The 9,415-nt window shown below is 44.5% G+C and overlaps 1 protein-coding gene and 1 pseudogene across 1 annotated transcript in view; one reads left to right on the forward strand and one right to left on the reverse strand.

The window, feature by feature from the left end:
• The window catches only part of LOC126473271 (disintegrin and metalloproteinase domain-containing protein 22), a 1,075,530-nt gene extending 1,074,963 nt beyond the window's left edge, over positions 1-567 (reverse strand). Inside the window, exon 1 of the mRNA XM_050100225.1 lies at positions 521-567. The gene's annotated coding sequence lies outside the window, so the exon portion shown is untranslated. The remainder of the gene's footprint in view (positions 1-520) is intronic.
• LOC126474737 (prohibitin-2-like) overlaps positions 1-8,140 on the forward strand; it is a 49,239-nt pseudogene extending 41,099 nt beyond the window's left edge.
• Positions 8,141-9,415: the final 1,275 nt, after the last annotated feature.

Genomic DNA, 9,415 nt, shown 5'->3' on the forward strand with positions numbered 1-9,415 from the left:
CAATGTCAATCTCTCCACATAACTGTATCGTACAATTTCAGACTAAACAGTTTTAACATCGATTATACATTAACGTCAAAATAAAATATGTGACACAGTTGTAAGGAGAAACTGACATTGTTTCTGCAGTATATATAATTTGTTGCATTTGCGTTTATAAACAGTTTTACATGTTTCTACCTACAGACAACACGACATTCCGCAACACGATTGGTGGCAAAAGGCAGCATTGCATGATGTTAAATTGCAACCACCCCTAACTCGGTATTAAGTTCTTATAAAACTCGTGTTAGAGACGTCTATTCCTTATTGCACCTGAAGAGGAACAGCTCTTTTACACATAATTTGCTTCGTGGTTAGCACATTCCTTAGAGAAGCTTTTACGCCCATACCTGCACCAGCGGCAAATTTTTCATTTGTGAGACATGTGAGTGTTTTATTGTAAAATGATCTCGGCAGTATCAGCTGAGTCCCACCAGGTGGTACAAGCAGTGTGATTGGTAGGCAGCGAGGTACTCACCCACGGGGCTCTCCTCCGTCCAGAAGGAGTCATCCAGCGTGTAGTCCGCCTCTGGAAACACAAAGAAACCACATGAGGAGACGAAATTTTAACTCTTAACATGACAAGCAGATGAGCTCCTGAAGGGCTGCACCAGCGACTGTAAAGTAAACAAAAATATATATAAAAAATTTGGTTTCTCTGATAGATACAGCTGCAGCTGATAACGATATCTCGGAAGCGGTAAGTGCACACCTCTGAAAAAGTGGATATATTATATAGATCCACAATTTGTTCATGCTGTTTATGGGGTGGAGTCTGTGTAGGATACCGAAGTCTAATCTTGAGTTTTTTCTTATACCACAGATGTGTTCGTCACACATTGATGACACAATAAATGTGGCTGAGGCGATCGTGCACAGCATAACATTGTTTAACAAAAAGCCTGCAGCACTCTGGTGATCCCTCGTCAATCATTTTTGTGTCTGAAATATAAACAAATTTCACTGGTACTGTATTCTGCCTAGGTCATGTTACATCTACAATTACGATTTTTTATCAACTGCAAATGTAGTGTATTCCAGGCTTAACAAGGTGAAAACTTCTCATATAGCTACGTTTTTTTAATGTATCTGTATACTGCAACTATGTTTCACATGATACGTTCATACACACATCAAAAAAGTTTTGCATCACCTCGGTTCGGAGAGTACAGGAACCTGTACAGAAAATGCGAATAGAGATCACCATAAACATAATTTCCGCCCTTTTTACTGCTCGTGAAAACCACCCATTGCATGTTGCACCACCATACAGCGAGACCTACAGATGTGGTGGTCCAGACTGGTGAACACATCAGTACCTCTAATACCCAGCGCCTCGTCCTCTTGCATTGATGCATGGCTGTATTCGTCGTGGCCTACTGTCCACAAGTTCATCAAGGCACTGTTAGTCCAGATTGTTCCACTCGTCAACGGCGATTCGGCATGGATCCCTCAGAGTGGTTGTTGGGTCACGTCGTCCATAAACAGCCCTTTGCAATCTATCCCAGGCATGTGCGGCAGGGTACACGTCTGGAGAACATGCTGGCCACTCTAGTAGAACGATGTCGTTATCCGGAAGGAAGTTATTCACAAGATGTGCACGATGGGGGCGCGAATTGTAGTCCATGAAGACGAGTGCCTCGCCAATATGCTGCCGATATGGTTGCACTATGGGTCGGAGGATGGCATTCACGTATCGTACAGCCGTTACAGCGCCTTTCACGACCACCAGCGGCGTACGTCGGTCACAGATAAGCACTCCGTCTTCAGGCCACAAGTGGCCCATCGGGACCATCCGACCTCCGTGTCATCCTCGGCTGAGGATGTGCATAGGAAGGGCGTGTGGTCAACACACCTCTCTCCCGGTTTATGATGGTTTTCTTTGACCGGAGCCGCTACTATTCGGTCGAGTAGCTTCTCAAATGCTATCACAAGGCTTAGTACACCCCGAAAAATGGCAACAGCGCATGGCGGCCCGTATGGTCACCCATCCAATACTCGCCACATCCTTTTGTACTGGCAGGCCTGCCTCTCGTGACAACAAGTGGTCATTTCTAAATTAGGTGGTAATGTTTGGTTACTTTTGATAAGATATTGTAGAAAAACACATATTTATGTTGCAAGTCGATGATAGGCGCCCTATTGACAGACTGAGTCGATGTTGACTAGATACCCTTCAATTATACTTCAAGATAGCAGGTCTCTGCCCAGACCAGAAACAGGATACGTCCAAGGGGACACAGAGAGCCAAAAAGGCGGACCCCACTGCGTCGAGTACTGACTTGGCAGAAAATCCTAAGAAATTTTGGTCTTATGTCAAAGCGGTAGGTGGATCAAAACAAAATGTCCAGACACTCTGTGACCAAAATGGTACTGAAACAGAGGATGACAGACTAAAGGCCGAAATACTAAATGTATTTATCAAAAGCTGTTTCACGGAGGAAGACTGCACTGTAGTTCCTTCTCTAGATTGTCGCACAGATGACAAAATGGTAGATATCGAAATAGATGACAGAGGGATAGAGAAACAATTAAAATCGCTCAAAAGAGGAAAGGCCACTGGACCTGATGGGATACCAGTTCGATTTTACACAGACTACACGAAGGAAATTGCCCCCCTTTTTGCAGCGGTGTACCGTAGGTCTCTAGAAGAGCGTAGCGTTCCAAAGGATTGGAAAAGGGCATAGGTCATCCCCGGTTTCAAGAAGGGACGTCGAACAGATGTGCAGAACTGTAGACCTATATCTCTAACGTCGATCAGTTGTAGAATTTCGGAACACGTATTATGTTCGAGTATAATGACTTTTCTGGAGACTAGAAATCTACTCTGCAGGAATCAGCATGGGTTTCGAAAAAGACGGTCGTGTGAAAACCAGCTCGCGCTATTCGTCCACGAGACTCAGAGGGCCATAGGCACGGGTTCACAGGTAGATGCCGTGTTTCTTGACTTCTGCAAGGCGTTCGATACAGTTGCCCACAGTCGTTTAATGAACAAAGTAAGAGCATATGGACTATCAGACCAATTGTGTGATTGGATTGAAGAGTTCCTAGATAACGGAACGCAGCATGTCATTCTCAATGGAGAGACGTCTTCCGAAGTAAGAGTGATTGCAGGTGTGCCGCAGGGGAGTGTCATAGGACCGTTGCTATTCACAATATACATAAATGACCTTGTGGATGACATCGGAAGTTCACTGAGGCATTTTGCGGATGATGCAGTGGTGTATCGAGAGGTTGTAACAATGGAAAATTGTACTGAAATGCAGGAGGATCTGCAGCGAATTGACGCATGGTGCAGGGAATGGCAATTGAATCTCAATGTAGACAAGTGTAATGTGCTGCGAATACATAGAAAGATAGATCCCTTACCATTTAGCTACAAAATAGCAGGTCAGCAACTGGAAGCAGTTAATTCCATAAATTATCTGGGAGTACGCATTAGGAGTGATTTAAAATGGAATGATCATATAAAGTTGATCGTCGGTAAAGCAGATGCCAGACTGAGATTCATTGGAAGAATCCTAAGGAAATGCAATCCGAAATCAAAGGAAGTAGGTTGCAGTACGCTTGTTCGCCCACTGCTTGAATACTGCTCAGCGGTGTGGGATCCAACGGAGAGCAGCGCGCTTCGTTACAGGATCATTTAGTAATCGCGAAAGCGTTACGGAGATGATAGGTAAACTCCAGTGGAAGACTCTGCAAGAGAGACGCTCAGTAGCCCGGTACGGGCTTTTGTTGAAGTTTCGAGAACATACCTTCACCGACGTGTCAAGCAGTATATTGCTCTCTCCTACGTATATCTCGCGAAGAGACCATGAGGATAAAATCAGAGAGATTAGAGCCCACACAGAGGCATACCGACAATCGTTCTTTCCACGAACAATACGAGACTGGAATAGAAGGGAGAACCGATAGAGGTACTCAAAGTTCCCTCCGCACACACCGTCAGGTGGCTTGCGGAGTATGGATGTAGATGTAGATGTAGAGGTAGCAGATCTCTGCACAGACCAGAAACAGGATCGGTCCAAGGGGACACAGAGAGCCAAAAAGGCGGACCCCACTGCGTCGTGAGGCAAACGCTGAGAAAGAAGAAGAAGATGAGTGGAGAGGAAAAGCCTGGAGACTTGGGCGAGTATAAGAGACGCGTTGGATGCTCAGACTGTAACGTCCACAGCACGCACACGCTGGGGCCAGCAGCAACTTTGGCGGTCAGATTCTGCACCGCTAGCCCGACTGGACCGCCAAGTTGCAGCAGCAGCAGCAACAGTAACAGCACAGTGGCGGCGGCTATACGGCAGCGCGGCGCCTGCGGTCTAGCCAGGAGGTGGGGGTGGGGGTGTGAGAGGGAGGGAGGTTGTGGGTGGGGTTGGCGGCAGGTCGTGCCACGGCCACCCCGGGGCCGGCCTGTGGTCGAACAACACGCGCGGCGCGCCTAACTTGGCGACAAACGAGTCGGCCGCCGCCTGTCGCTTGCTGGCCGTGCTCGTGCGCTCGCTGTCCGCAGCAGAAGGCAGCTGTCCTCTTGTTCCGCCTAATGGCCTGCTGCGAGTCACGCTGGACAGAGACGTGCCTGCGGCCACCGCCGCCTCCGGCTAGCCGCGACCACATCGACTGACAGCCAGCTCACTGACTTTTCCGTCTATTTTACCACGTTTTTATCAGGTCTTGTCCGTATCTTCGGTACGAATTTTGGAATTGATTTTAACCTAGTTTCCCAGAGAGCTATAGACTTGGAAGTATTAAATGTAACTCAGAACTCGATGACAATGCATTAATAACACGCTTTCTTCTCTGTCTGATCCATATGGCTGGGGGATGGGCATCAAAACAACTAGTAACGCCAGACATATAGACTTCTCTGCAGGACTGGCATGTTGTGCAGGTAGTACCAGAACGCGTTGCAGGCGGTTTGAGGGCAATTGGCACAGCTGAGCAGAGTGTGAGAAAGGAGGAGATGGATATAGCTTTCTTGCCTGACTCAGTACAAATTTTGCAATTGGTTTCCAACTCTCTTCCCGATGAATTAGAAACTTGAAATTTTACACATAGCTCAGAACTGGATGATTATGCAAGAGTAAGAATAACTTTCTTGTTTGGTGTGTCATGTAGGATACTTCGTTTTCTGCTACCGTTTCTCGATGAGCTACAGACTTGAAAATTTCAACAGAGAACAGAACTGGACAACAATGAAATATTAACTTGCTTTCTTGTCTTGTGTCGTGGAGGGTACTTTGAGTACCACTACCATTTCCCCCTTTTCCAGCTTCAGTCGCAAATGGTTTTTGAGAAAAACTGATCGCTGGTGAGCCTATATGTAAGCTTGGATCTCTCTAAATTTTACCTTTATCTTCATTTTGCAAGGTATACGTAGGAGAAAGCATATATTGGTTTATGCAGCTGAAGAGAAACTAAAATAAACCTGAAATTTATCATACGTCTCTGTTGTAATCTAATAGAAATGCTTGAAATCGACTGAAAAATGTCATACACACAAATTTGAAAACTTAATAAACCACGAAGTAATGTAGATAGAGAGGTAAAAATTGACACACATACTTGGAATGACATTGGTTTTTTTTATTGTAATAAATCCCCAAGTTCACAAAATGTCCGACAGATGGCGCTGGACAGCAAAACGTCAGTGACTTCTACCGCGACGGGTGAGAGGTACGCCGATATGTTACAGAATCGGATCATCCCCAGCCTGGCTGGTAAACACCTGCTGGAACGTACGATATTTATGAAGGATGGTGCTCCACCCCATATTGCGAGACGCTTGAAAGATCTCTTGCGCGCGTTATTTGGTGATGATCGTGTGCTCAGTCGCCGCTTTCGTCATGCTTGGCCTGTCAGGTCCCCAGACCTCAGTCCGTGCGATTATTGGCTTTGGGGTTACCTGAAGTCGCAAATGTATTGTGATCGACCGACATCTCTAGGGATGCTGAAAGACAACATCTGACGCCAATGCCTCATCATAACTCGGGACATGCTTTACATTACTGTTCACAACATTATTCCTCGACTACAGCTATTGTTGAGGAATGATGGTGTACATATTGAGCATTTCCTGTAAAGATCATTGTCCTTGATTTGTCTTACTTTGTTATGATAATTATTGCTATTCTGATCAAATGAAGCGCCATCTGTCGGACATTTTTTGAACTTTCGTATTTTTTTTATTCTAATAAAACCCCATGTCATTCCAAGCATGTGTGTCAATTTGTACCTCTCTACCTACATTAGTCCGTGATTTATTGAGTTTTCAAATTTATACTGACTTTTTGATCACCCGATATATTAAAGCTTCTTCCATATCCTACCGTAACTTAAATTGCTGCTAACCTTTGTTGGCATCACTTTGTAGTAGCTGTTTCCTAGCCCTGTTTGGCCCTGTGACGAGGCAGTATTGTTGCTCCGTGTAACAAAGACACCTCATAACAGTTGCTACTTTGGGTGGTAGGAGGGGTTCTCTTCCTGTCACATTATTATGTTTGATGACAAGTGTATCTTGTGGATGCAACGATTATATCTAGAGGCACATGTTGTAAACGCCGATGTAATGCTCCCTCAATGTTGTCAACAGTACTAAACGCAACGATAGGTGGAGAAAAATTCTCTCTTTGCTTATTCATACGCTAACGGCAATGCACCAGTTCCCGTCAGATCACCAAAGGTAAACGGTGTCGGTCTTGGATACCACTTGAATGGGTGACCGTCCCGATCTCTGCCGAGTGCTGTTGGCTTGCGGGGGGGAGAGAGGAGAGGGGCACTCATTCCCTCATTCCTTTGAGGTCAAATGAGAAGCTACTTGATTGAGAAATAGAGGATTTGGTCGCGAAAATTGACAACGCCCGGGAGAGGGTTGCCATGACCGCATGTCCTCCATATCTGCATTCAGTGACGCCTATCGGCTGAGGATGACACGACGGCCGGTCGACGCCGTTGGGCATTCGGTAGCCTGTTCGAATGGAGCTAGGTGGCTAGCTTCTTCATACATTTGCGAAAGGAATAGTTCCTTCGCTAGATTTTGCAGTTGCATTCATTAGAGTAATGTTAAATGAATTTTTTTAAACAGTTTATTAATACTATGCGTGTCCGTGGTGGTCTTGCGGGACGTTAGTTGTAAGATTTGTAGGTCGTGGGGTTATGAATGTCCGTAAAATGCATGTACTGGCTGCTTTAACCTCTAAAAGATATATTCGGTTCGGCAGTTCAGGACTGACCTAGAACTCAGCTGGGCTAATGCACACAATAAGCTAAGTGATCAGGCTGATCGTTTTGGAACGTGCCCTAAAGGCGTTGGAACAGGACCGAAAAAACCAGCTGCAGCTGGTGTGTCTCAGTCCCTCTATACAGATGGTGGTCACAGGGCCATAATACTCAGCACAATTGGTGGTGTCCAAAATGATACTTGTGCAGTAGGCCTGAACTTTAGAATCCCATGGTTCCAGTACCCTACGATCTATGAAATAAGATCACATCCACATAAAATTTCTTCTCCTATGGGAAGCAAAGACTTGCAGTTGGTTAATATTTTTCGCGTCTGCTGTCCAGGCCAGATGCAAAAAATCTGCCCATAATGTACAGATAACTGGGCCTATATTAAACGAAAAAGTTGTGCCATCCATTTACAATGAGTGTTGTCGGTAAGTTTAATGCCTCACAGCTGATTACATGCAGGTAACAGGTTTCTCTTCTTGGTCAAAGGGAACTCACATAGAGAGAATAAGATCTCAGTACAATTCTGGATACTGTTTCTATAAGAGTTCTGAGTTTCGGAAAGGAATATAAAGCAGCCGTAGGGGCAGAACAGTGTTTCAACGAGAATCTCAGCATGCTGAATTTGTTGTGTAGAGAACAAAACGAGAACAATAGCAGGGATTGCTCCAGCACAAGGTGATGCACAACCTGCCAAAGTTTTGGGACAAGCAGTAGCAAAGAACCCAGAGTACCTGCAGCTATGAAAAATTAGAGCTGCACAAAACGTATGTAGAACAACCGGAAATTCACAGAATAAAACATTTCTCAGTGGAAATAGCTTAATATTGAATGGTGCAATCCAACATTTGATGATCTTAGTACCAAGTTAAAACATTGAAATACGACTGGCTATAACCTTTACAAGAGCCAGTGGCAGACACAGAAATTACACGTTTCTTTTATAGGGAAAATGTCACCAAACCAGTGACAATCGTAATGTTGTTTGGTGATAACTGCCAATGAGTGTTTCAGGTGTAAAATTGTGAATAATAATTTACCCAGTTATTTATAGCACTGTAATGACTGAGAACTCCATTGGTATATTAGTTGCAGAAATATTCTTATATGATTTTTCATGTGACCATAAGAAATATCGCTTTTGTTAAAAAAAATAGCTAGTAGAACACTAGGCTCCGACCTTGGAGGTTCTGGTTTCATCACCAGATAGCACTGGGGATTTTTTCTCGTTTGAGTCCCTCCAGGACGGCCGCCCCACATCCATTCATTTGCTGTCAACGTGAGTACCGGGGGTCTTTCCCGGGGTAAATAGAACGGCTGCACTCCACCTACAATATGGCCAACGCACCGGCCATCGCGCGGGGTAGCCGTGCGGTCTGGGCGCCTCGTCACGGTACGCGCGGCTCCCCCCGTCTGAGGTTCGAGTCCTCCCTTGGGCATGGGTGTTCGTGTTGTCCTTAGCGTAAGTTAGTTTAAGGTAGATTAAGTAGTGTGTAAGCTTAGGGACCGATGACCCCAGCGGTTTGGTCCCATAAAACCTTACCATAAATTTCCAATTTTTTACACTGGTCACCAACTTGCGCCTCGGATTTTACCAGTTTTTTTGTATAAAACTAGACAATTCCCTTAATTAATATATCTACTTCAGCATGTGTCTACGAAGCACTTACCTGTGCAACCTTTCATACTCCTGGTTCTTACAAAACCTGAAATTTAAAATATTTCTACATTTTTTTTTAGCTTTTAGGAATTGTTTGAAAGGTCATCTCACATTACTCTAATTAAGGTAAGTATAAAATCTCCCAAAGTAGATATTCTTTTTGTGAATATTAACATATATGTAAAGACGAAGGAACGGCTTCACTCTGCTTATAAATACTTCTACTGGAAAAACGATGCTGGAGCACTGGATAATGGACCATGACTGTCCCATCTTGGTTTTTACAATGACGGTCTACTGCTAACATGCAGTGCGAGTAAGGTTCAACAGCTGGTAGAAGTATTTGATGAAGCAAGATTGAAAGCAAGCCTCAAAATCAACTATGAAAAGATAAAAATAATCAATGACACGATATCGAAAAGAAACTAGTACACGTATGGACTGATAATAGAAGAAATGAACATGAATGTAAAAAATGCTTGGAATACATTTCTT

The sequence above is a fragment of the Schistocerca serialis genome, chromosome 4 (genome assembly GCF_023864345.2).
Source record: "Schistocerca serialis cubense isolate TAMUIC-IGC-003099 chromosome 4, iqSchSeri2.2, whole genome shotgun sequence".
NCBI classification, from domain to species: Eukaryota; Metazoa; Arthropoda; class Insecta; order Orthoptera; family Acrididae; genus Schistocerca; species Schistocerca serialis.